At 35.1% G+C, this 24574-nt stretch overlaps 2 protein-coding genes across 4 annotated transcripts in view; one reads left to right on the top strand and one right to left on the bottom strand.

Annotated features, from left to right (window-relative positions):
* RSPH14 (radial spoke head 14 homolog) overlaps nucleotides 1-24574 on the top strand; it is a 113709-nt gene that overhangs the window by 44250 nt on the left and 44885 nt on the right. The window lies entirely within an intron of this gene.
* Nucleotides 1-24574, bottom strand: part of GNAZ (G protein subunit alpha z) — an 82717-nt gene that overhangs the window by 30490 nt on the left and 27653 nt on the right. The gene's annotated exons all lie outside the window — the stretch shown is intronic.

The following is a 24574-nucleotide window of genomic DNA, read 5'->3' on the forward strand; positions in this document are numbered from 1 at the left end:
GCTAGTAGACAGAAGGTATAATTACACTCAGGGTAGTAATAGCTCCAATCTTGACTGCAGCTTGAAACAGCAAGAGCTGTTTAAACATGATAACAGGCTGAAGGTGAAAATATAATTTAAACCTCTAATATTTTTATAAAATGGAATTTTTCAACTTGACTGAGAAAAGACCGAATCATTATTTTCCACTGTATGCTACCATTCAATTTTTTTGCTATTAACTTTCTATACCATTTTCTTCTAGAATTGTGTAGAGATATATTAACCTAATAACCTACATCTAAACATCCCTAGAAAAAAGCCTACCTCCTCTACTTCCTTGTCTCACTCTAAAACTAATATTTAAATCCACTATTTAACCAACTTTCATTAGATTTGTTCTGCATTTTCCTCTAACTTTTTTCTTTCTACTCTGTGATATTGTACATCAGTTTATATTTTTGGAGATGAAATTCATCCCCATTGGATGGATTGGATATGGAAATATAGGTACACGACAGATTTAACATCTGAGTGCAGGAGACTTGTAGTTGCAGTCCTAGCTGCTCCTTATCAAGGGCACACGGCTTTGATTCAACATCCTTGTTTTCCTAGTATGATAAAAATTAATCTTGCGCTGCAAGGGTACTGGAAAAATTCTGTGGATATACGTTTCACGTGAGGCCAGTCGCTGACAAATGACAAGTTATAATGCCACAGTATTAGGCTGTAGCGCCCTGATAAACTGACCTCGCCAGTGAAGCTACAAAAGGAATTACCCTATTCCAGCAGCACAGCTGAATGTCACTCCATTATGCCATTACCTCTGTTTGTGAGATCACGCTGTAAATGAGAGAGTAAACTTATCCAGCCGACTGGGTGGGCTTGAAGTAAAAAAGAAAAAAGATCATTTTGGAGGATAAGAGGGAGCAGCATGGAAAAAGGGTAGAGAGAAGGTTTGGAACTCTAAACTGGACTTGTTGCCAAAGCATTAACACAGGATTAAGATCAGGTCTCCACTATGTTTGTACAGTGTGATGATAGCTATGTTATGAAAACAGCCAGCAAAGAGCACGGCAAAAAATTCTCACCTTTCCTCTCTCCCACCCACACAACCAACAGGATTTCTCCATACTTGACAAAAAAATACCTGGTGAAGAAATGGCCTACATTCCAGCTCTCCATTGCAGCAAGAGAAAGCAGTTATTTAAAAACTAAATGCTGTTTCCTCTGATCCCCTCGCAATGATTGTACACACCAGGTGGTAGGGACATGCTTCTCTTTCCCCCTCTTCCTGCTTTTCTTTGTTGTGGTTAAATCAGTCGTATTTGGTGACATCCCTCAGCTCTGTGTGATGTGTCCTGCTACAATCAGCCAGATTCTAGGTCTCCTCCTTTAGCATCAACCCTCCTTCTGGAAATACTGTGACGTTATGTGACAGTACTTAATACCAGCCTTGAAAGATATGTTATAGAGTAACTGTATGCTTCAGTGCATAGACAAATCAAATACGAAAATATGTACTTTTAGTTCTTTTGTACTTTAGTATTTTTTCATCTTGTCCTAATTTTATATTATCTTGACCCATATTATTCAAATACAGGCTTTTCACAATCTCTACTTTTGTTAAAAATTTTTGCAACATTTACACAGTACTTAACACTGTTTGTTAATGTAACAGTTGATTTTATTCCACAATGTCACTTTCTTTAGGTCATGCTGACACTACTGTAAGCAAGGCAGTTGGTTGGTGAGGATCTTTAAACAACATTATTTAATGCCTTTTAAGCTATAAATAAAAATAACATTTTAGAACATCATAATAGAATTTTTTAATAGAAAAAATATCACATAACTCCAAACTACTTCATTAAATTTAAAAATCTCACCTGTATAAAGCTTCACATTTCTCTCACTTACTGCAAATAGAGCATCCAATACAAATTTCAGTTAAAACTTAACGCCCTCAAAACTGTAAAAAGATTCGTTTATCTTCTTTGAGTAAATTTAATGGTCTAAAACAGCCATACAATCTTAACATTCTTTTAACCATATAAAATATAACTGGAAACAGGAAATATACTTATCTATATTTTTATTCATGAGTCTTACTCATGAATATATGCTAGGAAGTCAGTTTTTCTGATTAGAAAATTAAGCTACGGTCCTTAAGTAGCCATTGCATGGGCAGACTCCTCTGTCGTATTTTGACCCTTGAGTAGAATGCAGCACAGTGTGTAATATGAATAACTAAAGGCACTTGAAAAAATATACAGAAAAAGTAAGTAAATATATGTAATGTTTTAGACTTTGCTATTAAAATATCAACTATGTACAGACTTAGTGTCCTTATTTCTCCAAGAACACAAGTATTTTTAAAATATAATATATTAAATAAACATTTCAATATGTCAAAATAATAGCATTGTCACTTCTAGCAGTAGAAAGTCAAGAATATTGTAGTGACTCATTTGTTTGAAGTTCTTCTCATAAAACTTACAAAGCACAAGGCAGATGACCACTGCATACTAATTAAGAGCTGTCAGAATGTCTATTAATCCTTATCTATAAATCAGCATGGGTTTTGGCATGTTTACCAGTAAATCCTTTTTTGGAAGACATTCAAAAGGTGGGTAATATACCACTCTGTTAAATCTATTATCTCAGCTCTGCATGTAACAAACACGCTGAGACATTTTTACAATGCAAAAAGTGTTTAAATAAGTATCTCTTTCAAGAAGATTTTTTTTTTAAAAGTCATACACATCTGGAACTGAGAAAGGTAAGGCAGAGCCAGGAAGATTAAGCCATTGACACAAGATGATAAAACTATCAAGAAAGAGCAGTTGAGATGAGAGTTTTATAATACAGAGAAGAGACACATTATAATACAGAGAAGTTTAAAAACCATTGTTGTATAGTCAGTATATGTAGGCTGTTTTGATGGCATTTCTCTTGTGGAGTTAAATCTAATAATTAAAATTCAAAAACGATACGTGTCTTTTCATATATCATTCTGTATTATAAATGCTGCAATTCTGGTCTCAGTTTTAGGAACTAGGCTCTGTAACAGAAAACTGTAACATAAATACCAGCCCTGAATCAAGAGGATCTCATCAGTAGGAGCATCAAGGATTTAGAGGAAGTATAAGTCTGGTGAACAAAGGAGATACCAGAATTATGTTAATGATTTAATCTTACATGGTTTGCATTATTCTGTTTAGCAGCCCAAAGTTAGATCAATAGAGTCGACTGGCAGAACAACAGGGCATAAAACAACTATTGGAGATAAGATACTTTGAGTAAACAAGTTAAGGGATTTGGAGGACAACAGCTAGACGGTTAATTCTGACAGTGGCATGTCTAGGTGTCAGTCATATATTACACAGCTGTTCGCAAAGGCTAACTTTTTTAGTTTATCCTGTTTCTGTCACTAAATATACCACATGCCCTAATCATCATCTGCATGGAGATGATGACACAGATATTACTTTACATCTTCTACTTTAGGAGCAGTGGAGCCATTTTATCCCCAGGACCTACTTCCTAGGAAAACCCTTTGGTTTCAAGCTTGCACTCTTGGATAATCATATAATTTCCCTATTGCTCAGAGGGATGTTGTTCATCTTCATAACAGGGAAGCAGCAGAATAAAAAAGCATTCGTGAAGCCATTTCAGAATCATTGATTGTTTCATAATGTGTATGCCCTAGTATCTTCTGCATGCGATAAACTGAAAAAACACTTGGTGAAAGCTCTTGGTGAAGAGAGGATCATAACTTCTGTAAAATCTTGAGATTAAGTTGAACCTGCAATCTGCTGAAATGGTAGTACTTGTACAATCCATATTCAGAATAGTTATTAACTAAATCTCTCACTCGCAGTAAATTGCTCACTCACAGTTTCCTTCCAGTGAAGCTAGATGCTGTCAGCTTTGGAGAAAAAACAAAAAGCAAGCAAGCAAAGAAACCCGGGCAGAACTCTCTCAGCACAAATAGAACTGTGTAACTGTTTGTCTCTGACTGTCCATGAATCTTACTGCCTTTGATGCAAAGTTCAAAACTAACTTACTTGACCTAACTTTAAACTAATAAATAATAATTTAAAAAATGTGGTAAAGGTGAAGGGAGAAACATGATTCTTGTAAAGAAGGTTTTATGGATGGACAAAGAGTTCAGATACCAGGCAATAAAGAGTGGAACAATATTAGCTACCTGTCATATGGATGACCTACGAGTTCAATGCATTTTCATGTCAGTGAGCCAAGACCTTATCTGATATCCTGTCCTCTCTTTACTTAACAGCTTCTCCTTACTTGACCTTGCACTGCTGTGTAGCTGATGCACTTTTGGCAGGAACTATAATTCGTCTACATCAGCTCAAGAAGTGCTATACAAATAATGCTGATGTTACAGATTAGGTATTAATTCAGTGTCCAGCCACCCAATGCATCATTTCCCTGAAATGTGTTTTATCTTTGATACATCCTTAAATACCTTATGACAGTCTAATGCTTTTGATTATGACTTTCATTAGTGTAAGGATTTGATATTGTAATATAAACAGTAATATTTATATTCACTTAGCCACTTGCTAAAAAAGTGACAGTGAAAAGAGAATTGGAAGATGCATGATGTAAGATGTATCCTGAACCTTTATGCTAGATAAATGCAGGATTACTAATAAAAGAAAGTTAGAAAAAGTGGCACTTTATACTGGATTTTTACCACTAACTAGATGAACACATTCTTGACAGATTCTTAAGGCTATGCCAAATTTTCCAGAAAAAATGTTGTGCAGAAGTCTCTAATGAGACTTACAGCAAGTTATTATTGTCCTTTCCTAATCAGGAATTTGTTTTAGGGAAGCTTTTTTTTTTTTTTTTTTTTTTTTTTTTTTTACTATGAGCACTATTTTAGCTAGAAATCAAGCAAAACAGTAGAAGGTCTTTAGGACCTACAGTAGGAAAATCTCCCAAGGCACTAATTTACATTATTTTACATTATTCTTTATGAATAGGCAGGCAGCAGAACAGATTGATAATTCACACGGTTCTAACTGACAGCATCATCCATTTCACTTAATCAGTGAACAAGCAAACCCATATCCTGTATTAGGCCTATTCTAAATTTCTTCAGATTAATGCATGCTCTTATGCACTTTAAAAGCACTTAAACATTTGAAAAGAGCTCAATTACTATGAGACACCGCCTGTTGTCCAAAAGAAAAACAAATTTCAATAAGAAAAGAAAAATGAAGGAAAAATAGTAATTGAAATTGGCCAAATACTTAGAAATTTCAGTTTGAAATAATAACAGGAAATAATATGCAGATCACCAGAAGTAGACTTTTCCACAAAGATAAGGTACATTTGTAGATTGTGAATGTATAGCCTCCTTACAATGTACTTCTCTGTGAAGCTGTTTTCTCTACTTTTATAGTGGAGCAATCCTGCATATAGGTTACCTGTTCTCTTTGTAGATGTGTTTATAGCTGAGGGGTCCAGTGTTTCCTTTGGAATTATGTAACAGTTTAATTTCTCCTTCAATTTATCTTACGCCCTTGCCTTAGATTAAACCACTGTTCTACAAGTCTTCATCCTGTTATACTGTACAAGGGCTTCCCTATCATTCCCTACACGGTAAGCAACACAACAAAATGCATAGAAAACTGGCTCCTAAGTAGAAAAGTCAACTTTATGAATCAGAAAGCAAAGGCTCCAAACAAAATGTCATCCAGGATCTATTTACCAATAAAGGAAACAATTGAGAATGTGCAGGATTAATAAGGAAAATGAGTACTAATAACAATTAGCAATTTCCTCACAGTAAATGATGAGTGCAAAGAGCACAGAAGTACAGAAGTATTAATTTCAGGAAAGCAAAGTACACAGAATTAAAATCTGGAGCCTGGTTTTGCTCATATTAAAATCAGTGGTAATATTCTCATTGACTTTGTTACTTGAAAAATGACTTTTATTAGAATGAAATCAGCATCTGCAACTCAATATGCTGAACTTCTATATTATTTCTCTTATTCACTAGTAAAACAAAGACTTCAAATATTAAACTATGTATATGATGGTATAAAAATAAATATTTTCATCATCTTGTATATTTTGCATGGCTGTTTACCATTCAGTTCTTGCTTATACTCTTTCTAATATATTTGTAGAATAAAATAAAAAAATACAGCTGATTGTTCCAGGAATTCTTGGGAACAATTCTTATTCTTGGGAACAATTCTTATTCTTGGGAATTTGTGAAATTGAAAATTTTCCTACAATTTCTCTTATTCTTCTGTTTCTATCAAGCACAAACTCTCATTCCTTAACTTTGAACCCCTGTTCCAGCATCTTCTGTGACCATGAATAATTCACTGTGATAAACATTATAACATAAAAAAGTGTCAAAAAGTAGATGCTTATAAATACTGGAACAAGGCAAGAGGGAGGAGGTAAGAATAGGAGTAAGAATTAAATTTAACTGAGCCCTACCACATATCCTACCTCTGTTTCATCCCTGAGAAAATACAGCATAAATTGACTAAGGACCTAATTTCTGCTTTGGCTGAAGAGTTAAAGAAGAGGGAGGGAGAGAATGAGACCTTCCACTCTTCTGAAGTGGTGAGCTCAGAGGTAAACTCAGCAGGCTTGAATAATTACACCTAAAGCGAGATTACCAGATGCATGCAATTCTGCTTTCCATATTTTGTGCTATTTCCAAAAAAACCCCACAGAATCACTTTATCAGGATGGGAGATCTTAAAATGGAAGGATTTAGCAGCAATATGTAATTTAATTTAGAAAAAAACAAGGCTATTCTTTGGATTTTTTTTTTCTCTCTGTACACATTAAAAAATCAGATCACCAGATCTTTTGGTCTATCTTCCAGTATGTCCCAGCCATAGTCATTTCATTCTGTTGGGTTATCCTGTCTTAAACCCAGTAGTTTGTAGTTGACTATGGCTATTTTTGGCTAAACTATATCTTCCAAAAAAGCTGGTTCAGCTTCCTTTATTGAAAAAAGATGTGCGACTTCTAATTCAAATTTATCTGACTTAGGCAAAATAAGAAGAAATGTCTAGAAACTTTCTCGAGTAGATAAAATATTTCTTTAAATATTGAGGGTTTTTTGCTCCTTTGTATACTAAGCAAGTATTTAGCAATCTTTTTTGCTAAAGAAAACAAATTAAGCTTTTGAAACATTTGAAGTCTCGGTCTGGATTTCAGGATAGCAGTGACACCCATTGCAGCACAGCCTCGAGGACATTTTAAGCAGAGCTGCACAGCATTTAGTTTTCACAGACTTCAATTTTTTTCCCATATCTTTAACCTCCTTTATTAGCCTCTCACATTTTTAATTTCCAGTTCCTTATGATTGTTTTCCTTTTTCCATTCATGCATTTTTTTTTTTAATTTCTAATTACTACTTTCATTTGACCTGTGAAGAACAGCAAAGGCACAATGCAAGCTGCCATTAGAACCACCCATTTCTGTATCACTGCCAGGAGAATTTGCGCTATTGGACTATACCTAACAGTGAAAGGCGTTATAAAACTAGTCAGCTTTAGCAAGTCCACTGTCATCCCTGGACAATACTATCAGGCCGCTATTGCAAAAAAATTTACTGCACTGGAATTCTGATTTTGGTATAATATTAATGGAAAGCAGCTCTCATTGCTAGCTCACAGTTGCCGTGAGAAAGCTCAGATTGCTAGAAACACTGCTGGCTTTGGCAGGACACCGCTGAAGCAAAGCTCATTGTCGACTGCTATGACACTCTACCATGCCATGTTGCCAGGGAAACAGCAAAAAAAGAGAACATAAGGCTATTAAACTGGAAAGGTTCTAAAAAAATGCTCAGGGCCAGGCTATCCTGAAGCAAGCAACAGCATGCCTATGACATATCATCACGTTATACTATAAAATGAGTTTGGTCACATGTTTTCTCCCCAGACTTGAATGGATGACATTAGGGATTCCTGCTTCTAAAGATGCTATTTCTATTGCACAGATTTTATGCTAAATTAGACTAAACTATTATCAATCATTTCTTTCTACCAATGATAAACTTTAGGGGCCAGTTCCTATTAGAAAATTAAAATAGGACCAATCAGTAAATAATGAGGAGAAGTACATAGAGACTGACTGGACTGTGTATTTTAAAAGTGAGCTGTTTCAAACAGTTTAATTATAGAAAGAAGGGACGATATTCAGATCAAATAGTTACTAGAATTAGTGACAGAAGTTAGAGAACTGACTTAATTGGAGTAGACGAGTTATTCATCGTCTGCTAATTTCGAAGTATAATCAAGGGACACTGTCATTGGTTGACAGGTTCAAAAATTAACTGAGCCTATTAATAGTTTTAAAAAATACATTTTGATCCTGAAGAATATATCCCAAATAGCAGGCTTAAGTGTTTAGTCTTGGCAGCACACCATCAAAAAAATCCATAGTGCATGCATATATTGCTTCATCCATCACATAAGAAAAGAACAGCTGCCCTTTGACAAAGTTCCATCTAACTGAGAATCCCATCTTTTATACAGGCCAATAATAGATAACCTGGGGGAAAAATTTAAGATCAGGGAAACACAAATACTTCCCTAGTATTTTCTCCCAGCTTCTCAAGAGCTGAACTCAGTGACTTCTGAGTCAAAAGTATAACCTGTTGTCTTGATGCATTTTTCTGTCGCTTTTTACACTAGTGCAGAGTTTTGGCACCCACATCATCCTCAGGCATAGGCGAGTTCCATAATTTCATTCTATATTGTGCGAAACTACACACCTTTACTTCTACCTTGTTCTGAACATCTTACCTAATAATATCATTCAATAGCCTTAGCTCTTGAAAGAGACAATGGATAATGATAAAATACCAATTTTCTCTATGCCAGTCATGACTTCATAAGCCTATTGTATCGCTTTCCTTTGCACATCTTTTCTAGGTGCAAGAGTCCTGCTCTATTATTTGTTCCTTGTATAGAAAATGCACTGTCCTTCAGGTCATGCTTGTCAGCTACTCTAATTCTAATATATTCTCTTGGAAATGGGAGTACAGGAATTTAGATAGCATTCAGAAAACAGGCACACTTTGGATCTTATACAATTTTCTGTTTTATTCCCTAGTCATTTCCTCACATTGTGTTTTTGACCACTGTTGAAAACTGAGTTGATATCTTCATAGACCAGGCTTTTACAACTCCAAAATCCCTTTCCAGTATGTCCACTCTTATGATTGCAAGCCAACAAGATATTGAAGTGCCCAACTTAATTTCTTTAAAGACAATGAAAGTGAAGTTTCCCTTGAAGTGTTCTCAGTATTATATGCCATTGTTTTTAGTTAAAAAATTGGTGGAATGGCTACACTGTAATTACTTATATATTCAAATAGAAAACAAGGCATTAAAGCAAGAACTGAAAAGTTAGAGATATCTTTAATGTCTTACTGCTCACATAATAAAACACGAGTCTTATTACATACAAAGAACTGTGTAATTCAGCTCAAAACAAGAACCTGATACACAACTCATTTATGTAGTATATTATTTTATTATCTTGATTTGTGTTTAAGTGCTGCTAAATGGAATTATTAGTTAATACTGATCAAGTGAGTTCAATTCTTGTGCATGTTATGAGAACAAATATAGTTTAACACAAGAAAATCCTTCTTTATATTCTCCCTTATTTGAGTTCTCTATGATGCCTGGTCTAAGAGTCTCTAAATGTATTTCCATACAGGAATGCAAACATAAAATTATTTTTACTTGCATATGACCTCTTACTAGCTTTCTCTGGGTTAACTATAGTGCTGCCTCTATACAAGTATAGAAGTGCCTTATATGTTTGTGTCAACAAAATAGTGACAACAAGAAAAAGGTGATGCAGGTCTTGGTAAACCCACCTTCTGAAAATTTATGCTGTGAAATTGTGGGTTACTTGACTTGCAGTACTCCTTGCTTTTATTTGCATTCAGCTGTGAAAATGTTGCACTCCTTGCTGTGCAGTGTTCAGGATATTGTTGGATCGAAGCTTAAGATATGTCTTTGAATTCATGTCATTAAAGAAAAGCTTGTTTTAATTTCATATAGCACAAAGATTACTAAATTTCTTAAAATTGAGATATAAGCTCATAATATTATCTCATTGATTTTTGATGGCTTATGTTCTTGAACATGTTCTTATTTTGTGATAACATCTGAATATACACAGACGTGATAATACTTGATAAACCAGCTGTCACTTCAAAAAGTAAGAACTTTCTATTTTACATAAGAAAGATCAAGCGATAAGAGGACTTGAAATGAGTTAAGATAAAGAGATTTATTTACTTGTGCCTAATGTCAAACAAGAATCAGTAACTTGTTCTAAATATTGGTAGATCTATTTTCCAGTTTTACAAATAACTATGTTTTTTTGCCTTAACTCTGGTTCGCATTAAATGTAGACTTACCGTTCCTAACAAAGACAGTAGTACATTATTTCTATGGATATGATAATACTTAAAACTGGAACAACAAAACACTCTACCAACGCTCAGGATCCCTAAAACATTTCCCTGTGTAACTGATGAGTCACTAAGCTGCAGAGACCTACTCAGCAGTAGAACAGGGTAGATAATGTAGCAGAATTGTTTTCTGATGTTCCAGCTTACTGAGGTTCACTCCCCAGCAGCAGCAGCATAGATGGTGCCTGAACTCTGATGGGGTTTGCGACAGCATCTATCATACACTGAATTGTCATTAGAAATGACTTTCCAGAAAGGGTCTACATTGTGGCTCTGCCCATATGACTTCTAGTCAGGTAAACTGAGTTTTTTTCTTTCTGCAGCCAGTGTGTGATATGATTCTGGGCAATTCATTTGAAGATATTTCAGGTATTGTATTCACCCATATGTTTCTGCCAAGTTCTTCAGTATTTATGCTGTTTTTCTGCCCTTATGTGAAGACCCATTGTTTATATTACTTCAAGCGTAAGTTCCTGTCTATGAACATTATTCCATCTAGTGAAAATGGCTGAAAGAGCAGTAAAACAGCAACAAATGAAAATTATCAAATTTACGGAAGTGCATAGCCAGATTCTATGGGGATCTGTTTAATGTCCAAGCTTATTCAATATCTTAGTTAGTCACAGAAAAAGGATTAAACAGCATGCTAACCATATTCACAGATAACACTACATTGGAACATGCTATAAACACTAGCCAGGACAAAGAAAACAATGTAATACAATTAGAATTAATTACAGCTTTATGCCAAATCAGGGTGTTTTTAAAATAAAATAAAAAAAAAAAAAAAACCACTCATATTTGTAATTCAAGTTAGGGATTCTTCTCATAAATTCCCCTTGTAACGCCTGTATTTGCCTTGTTATGAGGGGTGCTCTAATTTCACTTTTATCTTTTTTGTCACAATAGATTTGGAAAGAGGATCTTGGCATTCCAACCCAATTGAGTAATGCTGAAGAGAGATTCAGCTCCTTTCCTTTGCAGATACATTCCCTATCCAATAGATGCTATCCAGTTTATGCAATCAACTTCTCTGCCCATCTGTCTTTGTCTAACACACATATGGAAAAAGCAGTGCTTTCTGCTCCCATTAAGTTAACTAATCAGACAATGGCAATGGTTTTGCTACTAAGTCAGTACCAGATGACAACACTATCACCTAGGAGTAGTCAATCTTTATAGAGATATTGAAGTATTTAATATTGTTTCCAAAATGTCAATTTTATCCCCATAAATCTTTGTCCCTGTCTCTTCCTGCAGTTGCAACACCATGAACTGGGATACCTATAAATATCATGGGCATATATTAGAAGTTACTCACATTACTTGGAGCAAACTGGTTATGCTAACAAGCTTCATTTTATTAGATGGAAGATGATTATATTCCTGGGAGCTGTTTTTAGTTTGTTTAGTTCAATTATCACTGAATTTGTTCAAACTTAAATTTAACAAGTGCAAAAGTCACGGAATTAACTTCTCCTTGTTTTTCCCCAGTATGTTAGCATGATGGGCAGTACACTGGTACCAATTTATACTGCGATTTTAAGTGTACAAAATACCAAACATTTAAGTTGCTAAGTTCCATTACAAACACTGATTTACAGTTACACAGAATCAGTAGTGTGTGCAGACCACATGGACTGACCCTGCCCTGTCTCTGCCTCTTTCCCTAATTTTTCATATCCCAAGAGCTGGTTTGATCCTGTTTGCATGGTCTCTCTGACCCAGCTGAACTACCTTATTCTGTCATATTTTTAATCGTTGGCAAGTTTAGCTCCCAGATTTGAACTACTTTTTGGCAAAGCAGCTTAACCAATGATGCAGATTGCATTTGCTGTTTAGTAATCACTTTCTATCTTTCAGTCTAATCTTTTATTCTGATCTTAAGTGAAATCATGGATCATATGCTTATCATACCAGATTTTAATTATACTAATTATACTAAAGTTAAAAGGCTACAGATAAACCTTGAATGAGTGGAAATTTCCATTTTAAGTACTTCTACAATGCAGTGCTGGTAGAAGATGAATTGTATAAGTGCTATTTGGCCCCTTCAGCTTCTAGACTTTATTAGAACAAAAATCCCTTATTTAAACATACAAATGGATTTTAAAATTAACATAATTATAATAGTCCCAAAGTGAAATGGTTAACTCCATGAACATGCATGCATATACCCTGAATCTCAGTTTTCTTCAGTAAAGTTCAGTATTTTTTTTAAAGCTCTATCACTTTTCTGTGCCAATATGACTTGCTAATACATTTTTATATGTCCAGAACAGCATATACACAAGAGGACTTTTGATATATAAAACCAGCTACTCATTCATAAAGTTAATTCTTCCAGTATCAACTGTATTGATTACATTAAGACATCAGTTATCCCAACTATGCAAAAAACAAACACTTTCCTCACTTTAGTTTTTCATTGCTAGATCTTTTCAGTATATTGAATCAGAGAAAATTTTAATAAGACTAAGTCAGAAAAGTAAAAGACAAACCCCAGAAAACAGAGAGTAATTATGTGGAGAGAGAAGAAGGAAAAAATAAATAATAAAAATCAGTTATGCACATTCTTATCATGGCATAACAACTTTGTGATTTCCAATAGAAAGCAACAACAACATCAAGTCACCTTCATCTTTCTCAAGTTTCTAACTTAGAGATAACAAAGTTTCTGGAAGCAATGTTCTACTTAAAAACATTAAGACTTGTGAACTATTTTATTCATGCTACATTTTTCTATTACACCTTAGCATTTTATAACAGATCATAAATACTCAGTTAGGAAAGTGGTTACTATACCCACTTGTCTAATCAGTGAACAGAATTAGTGTATAAACTGCTAGATACATATAAGCATGTTTCCTTATCAGATGATCAAAATAGCACCTTGAAATGAATATACATGGATGTTTTGTCACAAGAGGGTGAGATTTTTGCATACAGCCACCTGTGATGCAAGTTTCATACTGCTGGACAGATGTGAATATAACTTGAATATAATACTAAAAAAGAAGAGAAGGATAAAGTTGTAACAGAAAACCAAACGAAGGCATAGATAGATATAAAATAATGCACTGAACCCTCCCTTGTTAAGCTTGATTTAAAAACTCAAGCAAGTATTCATTTATGGACATGTAATTCCCATCACTGAATCAATATAGAATGTGATCCAGTATTCTGTTTTCAGCTAGAGTGTCAAACTCATGGGAGGTTTTCCAATGTCAAAGTAATTTTAAGATATGTCAGAAATTGTTTCCTTAAAAATGGAGCCCATCCATTCATGGAATCATACTTTATTAAAGTGTATTACGTGACTATCAATACATTTGAGTTACTCTAGATCAATGAAAGCTATCGTCTCAACAGTAATAAAGCACCATTAAAACTATGCAGCTCATATCTGAATTCCTCAAATGCTTGTAGGAACTCAGGTGTTGACAAACAAGCACTTAAAAAAATTGCGCAAGGCCAAACTTACTCATAGGAATACAGTGACCACAATTTTCAGATAAACAACAACAAACATGCATAAGATGCAAAAAGTATATTGAATCTCGGCCAGAATCCTAAGGAAATAAGATATACAGATAACAATTTATCTTTTTGTAAAAATCTGTATTGACTATCAGATGAGAAGTCAGATGTGAACATAACTTGAAATTAAAGATAACACACTAAAACCAAGGGACTGCATGTCAGGGTACATCCTCCTGGTGTTAAAAATTCAGTGACACAAGGCCTCAAACATCTGAGTTACTGAAAAAAGGAGCTGACAAGGAGATGTATCTGCTTGTCTTCACCATATTTATGTTGTGTTTAGCGCTTCTGCTAATTACTGGCAGGGACTAGAAAGGGTATGCTCTCCCTTGACACAGAACTTGATTTCTGGAAAGCAGTGCAGAGGGATAGAGAGGGGACAAACAGTTATGTTCATTGGAGTGTTAAATAAATGACTGCAGGTAGAGACAAAGTTAGATGTAGTAATATTATAGTGATGCAAAATGCTCCAAGTGCTTGACTGGCATCTCTTATTCATATGTACTACCCTGCTGGCTAATTTAACTCTCCAATTAGGGAAAAAGTTTTACCCCCACATTAGACTGATAGGCATCATGGTAATTTTTTTTTCCTCCCCTCCTCCTTTTCTAGTTTGGGAGATGGCAATGCTACAGAATTGAGATTTTTTTTACTTAAATTCTATTTATCTGACAGTACCCATATCTCTCCACCTAAAGACTACTGTGAGCCTGAAACTCATAGTATATTTGTAGGTGTTCTGCAACTCCTGCCTTAGTATTTGATTTACCTCTGTGCTATCATGTTCTGAATGAATTTAAAATCACAGTAAAACACCTTATCTGGTCTAGGAGTTTTGAATATTGCCAGTCACAGGGACTAAGAGAAGGATATGCATATCATCTTTCAGACATTTGTCTTAGGGGTTTTGATCCATCCCCTGCAGTTGCCTACCTATACAGGGAACAGTGGTACCTAATGTTGGTCCTCTGACTTGCATCTGAACTAGATGACTAAAGTAGATGAATACTCAATAGGTTCCTTGCAGGAGTGCTGGAGTGATACAACATCACTTTCCGGCTGTATTATTGTAATGTAGGTAAAAGGGCTTAGAGTTGGTATCTCTCTCTGATTTTCTTTGAAGTCCACTGCTCTATAAGGATAAAAATAGTCATTCATCTTCAGGTTTAAATACAGCTTTGTTTTTAGAATTAATCTACCTATATTAAAGGGATAAACCTCACAACAAAACTTTTTAGACTTTGACAGTCAGATACTGTCTTCTTCATCCAAGCAAAGCATGCCATTAGAAAGGGTAGTTTTCATTTTAATATTGCAGTGCGATGCATTATCATATTTATGAACTTTTTGCTTTTTATACAATTAAAGGAGATAGTTCAGTAAATGGAGAGCCAGAACAGTTTATATCTAACGTTACTATTAGTAACTGCAGTTGCATGGAAAATGAAGTTCAGATCAGCATACTGCAACAAGCCAAAACCACAGAAAATTGTTGTCCAGTATTCTATATGTAGACATCCTTATCAGAAGCATTAAGGTGAACAGTGTTAATGTAACTGAGAATAAGTCTTCAGACTTGCAATAATAAATAGCGGGGGGGAAAAAAGTTGGGAGTTAACTGATCACTCATTTGCAGAAGGATTTTCATTTTTAAAAAGACATATGCTTAGATGCACATGTATTCAGCAAGATTAGTTGCCTGGAACTTTGATATATTGTTACAGAACTTTCAACTTTTATAAAGAAAAACTTGTATTGCTTTCTACAGTGAAAAAAGGCCAGGCTAGAATTCCATTTGCAGTGCTGAGAGATTACACACACGAATGCTGAAGTCATCTAGGCTTTGCTCCCACGCAAAGATCACAATGAAATATCCTGAAAAGGAAATGCTTTGCAAAAATGAGAACACCTAAACAGTTTAGGTCCGTTTTTTTTCCTCAGATTCCCAAGAGATCAAGTTTGTCAGAAAGATGCTTCACATAAAACAGCATTTGCCAATATGGATTTTTACCACTGATAGTAGCAAGTGCTAATAAGGCTATGAATACCATGTAATCACAATTTCCCCTCAGTCCTGACAGCTATTATTAGTATTGCGGGAAAAGAGCTGCATGCCTGAAAGGAGTTTTAATATACTGTACTCTCAAAAAAACTGAAGCATCAAGAAAAGCAAGCAAGGCCCTGGAGTATTTGGTCTCATAGGAGCAGGGGGAAAAGGTTAATATAATTCTATACTTAATTAAAAATACATATATATTTATATATTATATATACACACATATATATCCTGGAAGAAATGGGCTTTCATACATCTGCCAGATAACAGAGGGCCTTCTAAGCAAGCTATGACTAAATAATATAAAGGCTGACTCATGAACCAAAAGACTTATTTTCCACAAGGTCTACTACAGTCTGAACTGTTTGCTGCAGTATTTTGTCATCTTTCATCTGCATCTTCCTTTCAAGAAGATGCTATACTAAAAATATAGCCTTGGAAAAGACTAATACTTCAATTATCCACTCACATGCAATGGCCTTAAGAAACAGAATAAAAATTAACCAAACCTTAAGTCAGCTACAAGGCATTTTTTATATATAAAGTCATAGAACTATTGTCATTTATAAAAAAAAGACAACCAAGTTATGCACATGCCTCTCCTGCATTACATGAAGCTCTTGAAACTTCTGAACTCAGAAATTCTTAATCATATGTTCATTTAATTCATTATTAGCGTATCTTTGAAGAATCCTTCCAACAGTCTAGAGCCTGCACTGTACAAGAAAATTAGAAACTATCTATCAGAATATATGGCAAGAGTGAAACAGATGGGTGCAGACAGACAGGCGGGAAACTTGCAAAGAAACAGCAAGACCATACTTTCAATGGGGAGAGACAGGAGTAGTAATGTGACAGGGAAGGCACTATGGAATATCCTCTAGCACCCCCTTAATTTAAGGAGAAATCCGACTAAAGGTCAGACAAATATTAACAGGAAGCTCCTCCCAAGTACAGGATGCAACATGTGAGAAAGCAAAAAGATGATTACTTGAAAATTTAACAAGCAGGTGATGGAGACTAGGACTATCAATGGCCACAGGACCTTGAATATTGAGACAAGTAATTTGTTTGATATAACAGAATTAATCAGCATGGGTTATAAAAACTAAGGCAACATTCTCAGAAGGTTGGTCAGGAATAATAATCTTTCCAATAGCATTTCAAAGGTATCATGCAAACCCAGTTTGCATCTGTGTCAAAAGAAGATGCAGCTGTTACCCAGTTGAGTCCTACTAGCTGTATGGATGGAAAGATAAAGCTATATTTATTACATGTTAGGCCAAAAGAATACATAAGATGTTGTGGAACTGAAAACTCAGAAACAGGTCAGATTTGAAGATGACCCTAGATAAATAGGACAATATTGTTACACTGAGTGATAGAGGAAAATGTGCATGGTGGAAAATAAATGAAGAGTTCCATTTTCACTATCTTGCTCTTTAATAAGCAACTATATAGCAGATATCTTGAACTGACAACTCAAAATATTGCTTTGGCCAGATGTAAAAAGCTGGATCTACAAGCTATTTGCTCAGGTGGTTTTATATTTGCAAGCGACATTACCTAGAATAAAGGGTAGCAGAAGAAACAGGCAAAAGTGCAAAAGCCCCAGAAAAATTCTGTCTTCCCCTGCTTTCACTTGTTTACAGGGAGCGTAAAGTTTGACTTATTTTGTCTTTCAAATCCAACACAAGGGAAATATTGTCCAGCAACTGATAGTTTGGGCATTATTTTTGTTCTCCCTTCTGGACATTGGTGTCACCAAAATGCTCTCATCTTTAACAGACTTCACAAGCTATTTTATACTCATTATCTATTAGCATGCAGAAATCTTGCTCATTTTTTTCCTCAATTTTTATCACATTTGTCAATCATTATTGTAACTTATCTTCGGCAAAGACAAAGCTCATGCATAGGGTTCATCCATTTCTGTCAAATGGAGACAAAAAAATCATCATATTCATACAGACTATTTGCTAAACTTTCAGTTTACTCTGTAAATCAGCCAGATTCTTACACGCTCTGTCAAGCAGCAAGTTGTGCTTGAGAGTGGCCTATTTAATAGTTCCCTTCACCTTACAGAAATGTTTTAGTGTAGTATGTAACTCAGCTACACTATTATTTGTGGGGCTTTTTCCACCGGTGGTGCAGTTCAAATGATCTACCAATGTCTGTACTTCTCATAGTTCAGCTGCCAGAGCTGTTTAACACTGTATTGCAAAAGTTCAGCACACCTGGAACGTGCCAGGCCTACCACACATGCTCGACACAGTAAAGTTATGCATGTGTGGGTCACCTGAAAGAGCTGCATCCGAAGAAGGATGGGCCAAAGATAACATGCTCTTTATCAGTATAGAGTCAAGTTTACTCTGAAATGGTATTACTCTCCCCTCTGTTTTGCCACATAAGTGGGACTTTTTGGAAGAAGATTGTTCTCACTCACATTTTTCCATCCGTATTCCATTTTCTCCACAGATGACTGAAAATATGTCTGCAGAATCTCATGTTATAGACGGGCATATACTTGGACAGCAGTTACATACCATTCCCTTTCATCAAAACATATAGAAGCCAAGGGATAGTAAAACTCTGAACCTGAAAGTTGAGTATTTCTATAAGCAGTAGAGCCAAGGAATATTGGATTGTAGAAAAGGGATAAAGAGAGAGATCATAGGAGATTAACTGTCCAGGCTGTTAAAACATTATGTAAAAATGAGCTTGAACACCACTCTGAATATCCCAGACACTTACTTCATTTGTTTCTAGAGGCTAGAATTGAAATCATCATGCATAAGGATTTTTCAGAGCATATTGATTTTTCTGCCCATAGACTTGTTCTTTTTAATTTTAAAATCTGAAGAGCAAAGCAAGAAAAGTCTGAAGAATTGCAAGAAACCAGTGAACTCCCAATCATGGTCTAGACTTAAGAAAGAGATGCCTTTTTTAATGTCCGTGAAAATGAAGAGAAAGAATTAGGGGCAATGTTTCTCTCATGTCAAGGGGAGGTTACTAAACAAAACAAACAAAAAAAAAAATCAGATGCAGAAGTCTATTACAGTAGGAAGACACTAATAGTACCACAGCATGAAACAGAAGTCCATGTGAAGAACAGGGAATCGGTTACTATAGTACACAGAAGAAAATGGAAGTGCAGAGGATAAGCTATAAAAATCACTGGAAAAAAAATAAGGAAAGGGAAATACTCAGTATTATACATGTGATAATCTATATCAACAAAAAAGAGTAATTCAAACAATGACTAAAAGGATGATTGGAAATAACATATCTTTACAAAAATATTTAAGGGAGAATTACATCCTCACATATTACACTCAGATTGAGACAGTGACAGAGGGAGATATGAAGAAGCATAATAAAATTCCAGAGAAACCTGATGAGGCTACTAAGAGTTAGACAACAATAGTTAGTATATACTGTCTTTTTATTCTAAAATAAACTCTGCTGGCCTACATTTCTCATGACCTTTTGGATTTTACAGCTGTAAAATGTACACATGGAGTTGAATCCCCCCCCATTGACACCTTTAATCAATTAATATTATTTCAGCTTTAGTCTTGTACCCTCCTAAGCTTTTGTTTTAAGCTCCTCTTTATAGCAGATTCCTATACAACCAAACTCTAGCAGAGGTCAATAGAAGTTAATTGAGCTTTTCTTATGATCTAAAGGAGAAAGTGCCAAAAACTTAATTATTCATCTCCCTGGATTCAATGCATTTGTTACCAATTTCTCCCAGGAAGGATTTGGGATTTGATACTTCATTTCCGAGTAGGCAAAGTTTTCCTGGGAATCTCTGGGTCAAGTTCTGTGATGAAAATATAATGAGATACACTATTTTGTAACTTCTAGTTTCTGACTTTTCCCTATATCTTGCTGAGATGCAAATACCAACACCTCCATACAGTTTATACAAGTTTCATGCCTTCTGATGAGCCACTTAATCATAATAGTTAATCGTTTTCCCATATCAGAATGCCTTCACTAGTTTAGCTGCAGATCTGCCCTGTTATGCGCATTAGAAATTCTTTCTTCTTACGTTACTTCTGCAGTAATATCAAAAAAGTTTGTTGATATCAATCTGCTAGTCTAAACGTTACTGTGATTAACAGACTAACAGTACTTTTCTTCAGGATCAAAAGGAAGAAAAAGTTGTATGCACAAAAGATGTCTGCATTTAAGTCCAACTTACTTTTATCCAAACCCATTCGTAAAGAATAAGAATACCATTTGATGAATGTGAACTTTTAAGTCTTCGATCTGAGACGTTCAGACAAATTCAGTCTGGCACATTTCTGCAGTATGAGTGCATTTTAAGCCTACCATTCACAGATACAAAGGAATTACAGTGCTGGTTAACAGAGTATGAACTGAGAGTGCTTGCAGCGGTATCTCTGCAAGGCAAAAATTACTAAGGCTTAGAAACCTGAACAGATGCTAGTCGTGCAACACCACAGACACTCTCCCCGAGGCAGACAGTTAGCCGTAATCTGCTATACGAACAATGACTAAGATCAGGACTGTTAAAGACAGGATAATACTACCAGGCCACTACAAAACTGAAACTACATTACCTACTTATTTTCAAAGTATCCTGATATCTCTTGACTTTTCAGACATTTTAAATAGCAGGCCTCAAAACAGAAGCACTTCAAGTTATTTCACATCAGAGAGACATCATGTTTCTCCCTCAGAAAAGGTATATTACACTACAGACAGGTTTTGTTCTTTCCTTGCATACCGCAGGAAAAGTGTTATGTAATCCTGTACATCTGATTTAACAGTGAGTGGTAGTACACTTTAACTTAACATATATTGGAAATGAAAAGTTGTCTGAATGTTCAGATATTGGAGTTGAACACTCAAAGCAGCACATATAAGACAGACTATTTTACCTATAGTAATGCCAGATTGGACCTCCAAATGCAACATACAGGTTCTCAATAAAGCTTCTAAATTTGAACACAGAAAATTGTTTATAATTTTTCTGGCAAGGAAACATTGCATGAAATATTTGGACCCACAGTTGTTATTACTGACTATTCTGTGCCAGACAGCTGAAGATACTAGTTCTTTTAATACCACATGTGGTGAAGAGCTGGAAGTTAGTCTAGAATACATTTAATTATAAATAGAGGATTTTCACATTAGGGCAGAAATAACCCACAAGTGTTCCCCCTCTCAACACCAATTCTTTAATTTGAACAGAGCTGATAAGTCACTTGGATTCCTTGCTATGTATGTTTTGGGTATGGAGGAGCAAGATGGCTTAATGCATTTGTAAACCACTGGATTTTGCCTGCAATTCTAAATCATGAGTTTGGGAAGCTGAGAAGATGTATCGTATCTATAGGCTTTTCTACATAGCTTGGTTTCTTACCAGCAAAAGGGGTTTTTCCATTTTCTTCCTCTTAACAATTATCTTTCTCCGAGATCACAGATAGCTAGGAAAGGGTTATAGACTTTTTGCTGGGTACGTGTAATTAATCCACTTCTCTTTTCCAAGGTTCTTATTATTTCTATCAACTCACCCATTCATTCATATAAGAGTCCAGAATAAATGCACTGGAATTAGAGCAACTTTTGGTTAAATATAGTTTGAACTTTGAAGGCAGTATTGTACATTAATTTTTAATTAAAAAAAAAAAAACTTATCTTTTGCCCAACTTATCTTTAATGTGAAATTGCATATTTTGCTTCTGCAGCATAAATTTTTATTCACTAAAGTGTTTCTATTTTCTATTCAAACTCTATTCACAGGTAAATTTCTAAAATGTATCTTTATAAAAGTTTTCTTCGATATCTTGGCCTATAGAGTGTTATTTACTAGTTCATACTGACTATTGTATTTGGAGCAAAATGGAAGTGTTTCTGAAGTATTTGATCAAAATTCAGCTTAGGTGAATGTTCTTGACAATAAAATTCTTTTCCTTCAAGAATCAGAGAAAGCGCATACAAAAGGGATTCAACCATATAAGGCAAGCTTGTAAAAGACAGTGAATATTTGTGGAAACTATTCTGCAGTCTTGGTTCAAACCTAAGTATAATTGCTTCTCAAACTTTTCACTTAGCTTCCTCTTAATATGAGGGGGAAAAAAAAGATCTTTGTAAAAAAAATGTATTAGCAACTAAAAACACTCGAAGTGTTAGAAGTATGAATAAATTGAAATAACTTAACTTTATGAATAATTACAATAGATTTTATATGATCATACTTAAGCAACTCCTTTTCTACATGCATGGTATGTGAAGGGAACAGTTATATGTATTACCTTCAGTGACCTATTCTTGTGCTGGTTTTGAGGGAAGGAGCTGAAGTTTGGGGATTGGTTTTTATTGCCATACCTTTCAGTAAGGTCTTATCTGTTCAAGTTCTGGGTTTTGCAAACCAAGAGTAAGATTTCTGGGAAGTGTCCAGTTTTTGTTTTTTTATTTTGCACATTTTTCATATTGCTTGAAAGAAAAGATTAGCATCTTCTTCCAAATCTACCTCAATAGCATGTATCAACTTCTAATACAAACTCTGAAAAACATGTTAAAAGTACCATCTATGAAATTTTTTTCTTTAACCACTGTCTTTCTCATACTACAGTACCCCATCTCAATTACTATAAACTCAGAACCAGAACTGATCTCCTGTGTCACTTGAAAATATTGTCATCCATACCTTGATTTTAAGTGATATTTGTATGAATAACAGACTAGATAAAAAGCACTGAAGTTGTTTCAGGTACTGCTATTGTTCACCTTGCCTCAGGGAACTGGCGAGTAGCATGCGCTCTGTATAATATGCACTATTTTCAGGAAGCTTTCACATTTTGTTAAACCTGTTGCAGTTGTGCCAGTAATTGTCAAAACCAGGATCATATATTCTGCTTCTTTAAAGAGCACAGAAGCCCCTGATAAACTTTTTTTTTAAATGAAAAATGAATCTATATTGACACTACACAAGTCCCATGTAAAATAAACCATAGTAAGGAAGGTCAAAGTTGGTCCCTTCTTTAGGGCAGTGGAACAGAGCCCTTCAGGGCAGAAGGAAATTCATGACAATGAGCTCTGCACTGTGGTAGACATCTCGTGTAGAGCTTCAGCTCTCCCTTCCACTGTGGGTGTTTGCAGAGGCAATCCTATTTTCTCCCAACCCATCTCCCCACTCCAAAACTTTAGGGAAGTCTATATAAGTCTGTATAAGTTGGCTATCACAAGTAGATCAAGTGATCCTTGTTTATTCACTGAGGACATGTAGTATTTCACGGGGAGAAGAAAACAAAATATAAACAACAGTGATCTGTACCTGAAATTATTTTATGGGGAATGTGGCAGGGGAAAGAGAGAAGAAAAACAAATCAAAGGAAAAAGGGAATAGAAATAGATGGCCACATATAACAAATGTTAACTGCAACTTCAGAGTGGCGTCACATCCATACAGGCATTTGAAGTCCAGTGATGTCATATAGATTACAGCTCTTAAATATGCTGTATACTAAATTCTACTTAGGATACTCTAAAGAAATTCTAATATAGATGTGTCTAGTACGCACAAATGGAAAAGAATAGTCCGATTAGCAACAGCAGTTAAGGGTGGTTAGTAATCCAATTCCGCAAAGAACTGCCAAAATCGTATCATTAAATGTGGTTGAAAGATTCCCCTTCTGTAATATTACTAAGATTCAGTTAGATTCCAAACATTTCATAAAAATGTTTTCTTGGGAAAAATCTCCTCCCCAGCAACACTTTAGTAATGAACTTGCCGTAAAAGAACAAGAGATGCAATGTTCTGGAGCACTCTAGGAGCTGATACTTGGTGGACAAGCTATATAAATGTCAAAGAATTACAGATGCTTAAGGGAGTACTAGAGAAGTAGAAACACTGCAGGATTAACCTTCTGATTTTCAGGGTACAGATTTTAATTCTTCCTGGAAGACAGCTGTTTTCAAACATAAGTATGGCAAGTTTAAGAACCATGAGATGATGGATGCATAAGTTCCTTCCCACAAATTCTTCTCTCTTAAACATCATGTTTTTAAATGAGGCTGTCAAAAAAATAAGTTAAATAAAATCCTATGAAGGTCAACTCAAGCAAGCCGAGCGCAATAGCAAACACACAGTCATATATGTTAAAGCATGTACATATATTTCCATAGTTACTGTATCTGTGTGCTAAGCAAACTGGAGGCTAACAACAGCATTAGAAGAGAATTAAAACAGGAGTATCGTTATTCACTGGACAAGGCAAAGTAGCTATATAACAGTCTTTAAACTTTAATTGGTATGGAAACTTTTAATTAAAGAACATATTTGATTTTTTTTAAACTAATTTCAAAACATCCCAAATTCTGCTCAAAAATCATGAGAAAAAATTGATTTCAACCAATATTTTCTCATTTCTCAAATGTTACTTGTTACCGTTTAGATTTAAGATTTCCCAGAACTTCCAAAACACAATGTCCGCATTAACTATGCCCTT

This window comes from Dromaius novaehollandiae, chromosome 17 (genome assembly GCF_036370855.1).
Source record: "Dromaius novaehollandiae isolate bDroNov1 chromosome 17, bDroNov1.hap1, whole genome shotgun sequence".
Lineage (NCBI taxonomy): Eukaryota > Metazoa > Chordata > Aves > Casuariiformes > Dromaiidae > Dromaius > Dromaius novaehollandiae.